Genomic DNA, 9117 nt, shown 5'->3' with positions numbered 1-9117 from the left:
ACAAATGTTGATAATCAAAGTGTCTTAGTTCAAACCATTTTAGATGTTGCAGTGAACTAATCAATTTTATTAACTGAGTAATGATTTTTATTCTCATGCAAAGTTAGAACTCATGTTAAAAGCTGTTACAGAGTTTATGCATTTTCTGATTTCTGCCTTTGAATGAGCAAGTGTGTGCGTTCCAAGGTTGGAGTCAAACGAAAAACAAGTTGTTATGTTAAAACTGTCATGTTTTAGAATCCTCTCAGACGTAAATATAGATGTTTTGCACCTGTTTCTGAAACACGCCAAAACAAAACTCTCTCTGTCTGTGAGAACATTTCTGATCTGTCTCATAACAATTCTCGCTGTCTCTAACCTCTTGCGTCACAAAACACACCCCGTCTGGTCGTTTCTGACCAATGAACAACTCCCAAAAAGTGAACCGGGAAAGAGTCTTTAAAATGTCAGTACTTCCTGATCTACGCAGAGCAAAAGTTCTGATGGAGTTCTAAGAGTGCTAAGAGTTCTAAGAGTGCTAAGAGTTCTGGAGTTCAGTAGAGCTAAAGTTCTGTGGGAGTTCTGTAAACTACACAAGTTCTGCTGAGTTCTGATGGAGTGCTGTTGGAGTTCCTGACATGACAACAAAGCTCTTCCGAGTTCCATGGGATTATAACATTTTCCACTGAGGTGAATATGTGTCGAACAGAGCCTCGCCATTACTTCGGACGAGTAACAGCATCCTACTGAGACGCTGAAAGGGTGCGTTAAACGGAATCTCACCTGAGACATCTCCAGGTAAAGGAGCCGATTTCATCACCTAAGTGTACTGTAAGGAAAAGCTGAAGAAAGCCGGAGAGTGTCGATTCTGGTGAACACTTAATTTCCCTCACACACCATCTTACTCCCTCTAAACTTATTTCCATCTTTAAACTTTTCTATCAAGTAGAAACTCTTCCAGATATTTTGGAAATGTCTGGGTAAAATGCTCACCCACATTCATGTGGGTAAAAGATCATAATTGTACAGTTTATAAATGTCTGTGGTGCAGCAACGGAAGAATCATGGCCGTATGATTTTTCCTGATTGATTGCTTATGTTGTTATTTTCATAATTTGCCAAATTAATGTAAATGTTTGATGTTAAATTTTGATTCTGTAAATAAATGACCGCATTCATTTTGATGGGTCAAATCTAAATGACGTCTCACGTTTGCATTTCCTTAAATTCAATGCACGTTTTATTCAGTCCAGAAAAATGAGGAATCCGCGTTAAATGATGAATATATCCCAGCATCTGTTCATCTACAAGTATAACGTCCCTAAAACAACACGTGTTTGAAGTAGAGAGCGAGGTCCCAAAGATCCAAGCGCAAATGGACCTTCAACTAACACAATTGACACAAGTGACTAAAACCGTAAAGGATACTGTTCTAGTGCTGAATACTCACACCCAAGAAATCAAAGCCCTCGTACATGCGGTAAATGAGTTAACCCTTAAGGTTGAAGTGGATTACGCTGTCGCACACCTGATGGATAGGATTTTTGCTGACATGCTTAGAGATATCAGTTCGTCGGTAGATACACTAGCCACCGGCAGGATCCCACCGTATCTAGTCTCTCTACAGATGGTGAACGACATCCTCAGCTCCGCTACGCGCGAAAGAGTTACGCAAATACAGGCTCACCTGGCGTACACTCTCGGTAGCGCAATCCCAATCTTTGTCAATCACAAGACGTTTGAAATGGCGTTCATTATCAACCTACCGATAATTCCCTCAAATGGCATATACAGACTCAGGGACGTTGTTAATGTTGGCAATTGGCACGGTGAAAACCATGTTCAAATTGACACACCAAGGATGGTTGCGGACCACGACGATAACCCCTCAGTTTATCTAGCTCCAAACCTTCAGATGTGTGTTCTCACTCGGGAGATACATTATCTGTGCCCGAGCAAACCGTTTGTGTGGAATAAAACCGCGGGCATATGCGGGTTGACACCTATTCCGGAAAATTCTAAGTGCTCAACGACCATAACGCCACGACACTTGGCTAAGGCCGCAAAGGCGGAAATCGTTGGCTCACGTTGGCTAGTGAACGCCCCCCAAAGAGAGGCGATCATGGCCTACAAACAACCTGGGGCAAATAGACCCTTGACCTTACCGGACAAAACAATGTGGATCAGTGTTCCCCAGGGAACAACCATACACATTGGTGATTTGACGCTCTATCACCTCGATCCGGGACAATGGGAAGCAACTCTGGACGACTCAGAGTACCTAGAAAACATGACTATAGACATAGATCCCGGAACCTTGGGAAGGATCCGGTTTGAGGGTACCAAGGTCGTCGACGTGGAACCGATAAACCGAGTTCTCAAGTCCCTCATGTCCGAAATTAATAACCCAATCCAACCGATTGCCTATGCGTGGTCAAGCGCAGACACGTTAGTCGTAGCCCTGCTAATGACGATAATCCTCGTGATGTGCGGGATACTCATATCCCTGTTCCGGGGCCTCCGGTCACTCCGAGTCCAACTAGATCGCCATGCAGCGCACCTCGATATGATTATGTCTCGCGCACGCGGGTCTGCAAAGAAACAACACAAACGGGACAGCGTGATTGAATCTGACAACCAGGGTGAGAAGAAGCAGTGAAACGATGTTTCTAGATGCTTAGTCACTACTCTTGTCGATGTTGAAACGTTGTTTATTTGGTTTTGATAGTTGTTTCTGAGGAAAGAATGAATTTTGTGTGTAGTTTTAGTTGGAGACTGTAAAGGGTTTTAACTATGCCAACATGCAGTTCATTCGTTAAAATGCAATATTTGCGGAAGTCAATGTAGATTAATGCTACCTTAAGTACCATAATCTACATTGGTCTCACAACGCTTGAGCCGAACCTACTCGAACAATTCTATTCGGGGGAATAGCTAATTCTTTTTGATGAGTCTCGCCATAGACTCCAAAAACATTTATGGGAAACCAAACACCCAATCTCAAGTCGTTCGTCTAGAAAGACAACAGACAATTGAACCAAACTATATTTTACCATGTAAAGCTAACTTAAACCTAGTTAGGAATGGAAAAATAGTTTGGAACACCCTTCTATAGGTATAAACCCCTATAGTTACCCTTTTCAGCATGTTCCACCCCTTAACTGGTAGCTGTAGCTGTTCCCAATCATAATAGCTTACACACCAGGTGCATATAGGTTAAGGCCTTATGTAAAATCCCCTTCATAAGCCCACCTTAAACCACATAATTGCATGACACATTTGAACCAGAACGGCACAGACTGGACGTCGCCCAGAGACGACCTTCGCTGGAGGAGACCTGCAATCCTGACGTTGGTCTCCACTCTTCATCCAGTGGCCGCATCTTCAGTTCAATCCAAGGGAACCCCTCTGTATGCTGATCAATCAACACCTCCATTCGTTGTGGATTTACCGTTGTGGATTATATGACTTTTTCCAATGGATTACAGACTCTGTTTCCAACGGGTTAAAGCATTGCTACAATGGAATTACCATCAACATTATGGAATTACCAAAAACATTGTGGATTATCTCCTTTGACTTCTGTTTTCCTTGCTGGATTACATCAAGCTCAAGGACATTCGAAGGCGTAAGTTCATGTTGGAATTCATCCCCATGGACAGGCGATGATTTCCAAAGGGGGGACTGTAGTGAACTAAGCCTCAGGTCAAATCCTGACCTTGAGGGCCTTCCTGGGACAAGAACTGTATTTCATTGATTTGAGTCCAGAAACACAAAATCAAGTCCATCCAGAGACTTTGTAAGTGTCCTGCACTGATCAATTGAAAGAACACTCTCTTTTTCTATTATCATTACTATCTTACAAATGTCTTGATAATCAAAGTGTGTTAGTTCAAACCATTTTAAATGTTGAAGTGAACTACTCATTTTAAATCAACTGTGAAACAGTATTAATGAATTTTTAATCCTCATTCAAAGTAGAAATCAAGTTAAGGTCTGTTATAGAGTAATTATTCATTTTTCTTGATCTTCTGTCTGAGACACCAGTGGAAGTTGGTCAAAGGTCAAGTTTCGGTCAACTGCAAGTTTACTGGAAAAGAAATGTCATGTTTAACTTTCAAAGGCAGATATGAGAGAATTGACTCCACGAAGTCTGGGTTCTTCATAACATCTTCTGTCTGTTCTTAAACAATCTAATCTTTTTCCCTTGACTTTTAATAACCTCTTACATCACTAAAACCACCCCCTGTTCGGTCGATCGACCAATCAGGAAGTTCTCAAAATGAACCGGAAACAGAACTCCTTAAAGGGTTCAACACTTCCTAGTTCAAGGTAGAACGCTGGGAGAATGCTGTGAGTTAGTTCCGAGAGCAGCAGAGTTCAGAATGCTGGAATGCAGAATGCTGGAGAACAACTGCAACTAAGCTGAATGAGAGAAGTTCAGAGGAATTATGAAGAAGTCTGTTTTGGGATGATCTCACGACTCCTGAGGTTTAGCTGTTCTTACGGAGACGCTGGAAGAGTTGAAAGGAAAACTCTACACCAACGCCGAAACTATCATCTGCAAAGGTAAAGAGTCGATCTCAACCAAAGTGTACCATGGGTTAAGCTGCATCCAAAAGGAGCGTGTTGTCGTTCTGGGCTACAGACATACATCTTATACAGATACATACATCTTCACCCATCTCTCTCCATTTAAACTCCCTTCATTTCCCATCTTTAAAACTCTTCTACCTGCCAGTAATTAATCCAGATATTTTCAGAAATGTCTGTTGTAAAGCTTGAACCCAGAAAATCATGGCCGTATGGTTTTCCTGACTGTAAAACTAATTAATTAAGTTGTTGTTGTAATCAATTTTGCCAAATTAATGTAAATGTGTGATGTTAAACTTTCTGTTAATAAATGACCGCATTCATTTGATGGGTCAAAGAAAATTAACGTCTCACGTCACATTTAATTTCAATGCACGATATTATTCAGTCCAGAAAAATGAATGGATCCGTTTAATTTATGGATAATATATCACAGGTATATGTTCCTCTACATGGGGAATGCGGCACCTGTAGCCCATTTCCTGCACTCGCCTGTGCACGGTGGCTCTGGATGTTTCTACTCCAGACTCAGTCCACTGCTTCCGCAGGTCCCCCAAGGTCTGGAATTGACCCTTCTCCACAATCCTCCTCAGGGTCCGGTCACCTCTTCTCATTGTGCAGCGTTTTCTGCCACACTTTTCCCTTCCCACAGACTTCCCACTGAGGTGCCTTGATACAGCACTCTGGGAACAGCCTATTCGTTCAGCAATTTCTTTCTGTGTCTTACCCTCTTGCTTGAGGGTGTCAATCATGGCCTTCTGGACAGCAGTCAGGTCGGCAGTCTTACCCATGATTGTGGTTTTGAGTAATGAACAAGGCTGGGAGTTTTTAAAAGCCTCAGGAATCTTTTGCAGGTATTTAGAGTTACGTCGTTGATTCAGATGGTTAGGTTAATAGCTTGCTTAGAGAACCTTTTCATGATATGCTAATTTTTTGGGACAGGCATTTTGGGTTTTCATGAGCTGTATGCCATAATCATCAGTATTAAAACAATTAAAGACCTGAAATATTTCAGTTGGTGTGCAATGAATCTGAAATATATGAAAGTTTAATTTTTATCATTACATTATGGAAAATAATGACCTTTATCACAATATGCAAATTTTTTGAGAAGGACCTGTATAATGTGCCATATGCACTACTCTTGTTATTTTTTTTCTAAATGTGGCTCCTGTTATATTACCTGTGATCATCAGAGGTTTGGGACTGTATGCGTCTTTGCTGAATTTCGCCTTGCACTACATTGTTATTAAAACATATACATTTTTTAACTAAGGTGTAGTAATAAAATTGAATGCGACACAGCATCGTGTTTCCTCCTACTTTATGACGAGATAAATTCAAACAATAGTTCAGAATTTTTAAAAATGGGGCTCTGTGGTAAGATTATGAACAGTTAATGTAAACTTGTATTTGAACAACCCCAGTCTGGAGAAATAAAGTTTAACAATGTACCACCTCAGAAACAGTTCACCACCTCAGAAAAAGAACACCTCATCTCAGAAAACAATTAATCTCAGCTTAAACAGAAGAAAATTCACCTCATCTCAAACAAACATCATTCATGTGTTTTGTGTTTAAACTGTTTAAAATAAGATGCATCTATTCCCTTGGGATCAAACAGACTTTGCTTTACAGGTGTCCAGCTCAGCACTAACTTCTTAGTTGATACTAATAAAAGTATAATAAAAAACTGTCACTGTGTTAACTTCACTGCCAATATGAACTCATTTCCCATGAAACAGACAGATCGTTTTAACGAGGTTTGGTTCAGCTGACCTCGAAGTTGAAACATCTGCTGAGACTTTAACTTTTATCAAAAAGGAGTATTACTCCCAGGATGGGTTCCCATGAAGATAACACATTTTAAAGAACCTTAGTTTAATGACATTTTCTTTTCAGGAGATGAACAGCGACACCTTTTGATGAACATTGCATGTTAATTCAAAATCTTCAGAACTGAATGTTTATTTATGAAAATGTGTGTTTTAAGTAATCTCTCTTTAAGATAATCATTTGTCTTATTTTTCTCTTTTTAAAAGAAGAGTGACTTTTTAAAGGCAGACAGAGAAAATGGACTTTAGGTTTTATAAAACATGACAAAGAGTTAGGACCATCCCTCTTCCAAGAGGTGGACCAAAGTCAATCTGTAACACACAGAAAGTTAAGTTAAGTTTCACTTCTTCGTTTTCTTCTTCGTCTTCAACTTCAATCACCTCTGTAGATGAACAGATGTTCAGATATATTCATCAATTAACGCGGATTCCTCATTTTTCTGAACTGAATAAAACGTGCATTGAATTTAATGAAATGCAAACGTGAGACGTCATTTATATTTGACCCATCAAAATGAATGCGGTCATTTATTTACAGAATCAAAATTTAACATCAAACATTTACATTAATTTGGCAATTATGAAAATAACAACATAAGCAATCAATCAGGAAAAATCATACGGCCATGATTTTTCCGTTGCTTCACCACAGACATTTATGAAACTGTACAATTATGATCTTTTACCCACACGGATGTGGATGAGCATTTTACACAGACATTTCTAAATATCTGGAAGAATATCTACTTGATAAAAAGTTTAAAGATGGGAAAGAAGTTTAGAGGGAGTAAAGATGGTATGGGAGGGGAAGTGTTCACCAGAATTGACACTCTCCATCAGAACCCAGCTCTCCCCGGTACGCTTGGTAGGAAACTTGACTCATTACCTTTCTGAGATTAATCAGCAGATATGGAGTTCCGTTAACGCTACCTGTCCAGCGTCTCCTTCGGATGGCTGTAGCTCGTCAGAAGTAGTGGCGAGTGGAAAGTGTTATATTCCCATGACTCGGAAGAGCTCTGTTGTCATGTCAGGATCTTCCCGTCTCCCAGAACTGGGCTTCTCTCACAGAACTGGTTGAACTGTGTATCCAGCAGAACTCCAACAGCACTCCATCAGAACTGAACAGAACTGTCCCAGAACTGTTCCAGCACCATCCCAGAACTTCTAACAGAACTTAGTAGAAACTGAGTAGACCAGGAAGTTCCGACATTTTTAAGATCTCTCTCCCGGTTCACTTTTGGGAGTATTCCCATTGGTCAGAAACAACCAGACGGGGTGTGTTTTGTGACGTAAGAGGTTAGAAGACAGCAAGAATTGTTATGGAAAGATCAGAAATGTTCTCACAGACAGAGAGAGTTTTGTTTTGGCGAGTTTAGAAACAGGTGCCAAAACCTCTATATTTATGTCTGAGAGGATTCTAAAAACATGCCAACAACTTGTTTTGCGTTTGACTCCAACCTTGGACCAACTTACACTTGCTCATTCAAAAGCAGAAATCAGAAAAGGCATAATTACTCTGTAACAGCTTTGACATGAGTTCTAACTTTGCATGAGAATAAAAATCATTACACAGTTAATAAAATTGATTAGTTCACTGCAACATCTAAAATGGTTTGAACTAAGACACTTTGATTATCAACATTTGTAAAATAGTAATGATAATAAAACAGAGAGTGTTCTTTTCACTTGAATCTTCAAGAAAGAAAGTCTCAGGATGGGTGAACCTGTATTTCTGGATTCAAATCAATGAAATGACAGTTCCTGTCCCACAAGGTTCTTAAGGTCAAGATTTTTGACCTTAGACTTAGTTTTTGACATGGGCCTAGTCCACTACAGTCCCCCCTTTGGAAATCATCACCTGTCCATGGGGATGAATTCCAACTATGGACTTACGCCGTCGATTGTCCTTGAAGCTTGATGTAATCCAGCACAGAAACAAGAGTCAAGAGTAATCCAGCAAGGAAAACAAAAGTCAAAAGTAATCCAGCAAGGAAAACAAAAGTCAAAAGTAATTCCACAATGTTCTTGGTAATTCCATTGTGTTGATTATAATTCCATATCGTCTCGATCATTCCATTGTAGCAATGCTTTAACCCCTTGGAAACAGAGTCTGTAATCCATTGGAAAAGGTCATATAATCCACAACGGTAAATCCACAACGATTGGAAGTGTTGATTATTCAGCATACAGAGGGGTACCCTTGGGTTGAACTGAAGAAGCGGCCACTGGATGAAGAGTGGAGACCAACGTCAGGATTGCAGGTCGCCTCCAGCGAAGGTTGTCTCCAGCGACGTCCAGCCTGTGTCGTTCTGGTTCAAATGTGTCATGCAATTATGTGGTTTAAGGTGGGCTTATGAAGGTGATTTTACATAAGGCCTTAAACTATATGCACCTGGTGTGTAAGCTATTATGGTTGGGAACAGCTACGACTACCAGTTAAGGGGTGGAGCATGCTGAAAAGGGGTAACTACAGGGGTTTAAGCCTATAGAAAAGGGTTCCAAACTACTTTTCCATTTCTAACTTGGGTTAAGTTAGCTTTACATGGCAAAATATAGTTTGGTTCAAATGTCTGTTGTCTTTTAGACGAACGACTTGAGATTGGGTGTTTGGTTTCCCCATAAATGTTTTGGAAGTCTATGGCGAGACTTATCAAAAAGAATTAGCTATCCCCCCGAATAGAATTGTTCGAGTAGGTTCGGCTTAAGCGTT

This window comes from Nematolebias whitei, chromosome 13, assembly GCF_014905685.2.
Source record: "Nematolebias whitei isolate Nwh7 chromosome 13, NemWhi1, whole genome shotgun sequence".
Classification (NCBI taxonomy): Eukaryota; Metazoa; Chordata; class Actinopteri; order Cyprinodontiformes; family Rivulidae; genus Nematolebias; species Nematolebias whitei.
This window is presented reverse-complemented; position numbering follows the sequence as displayed.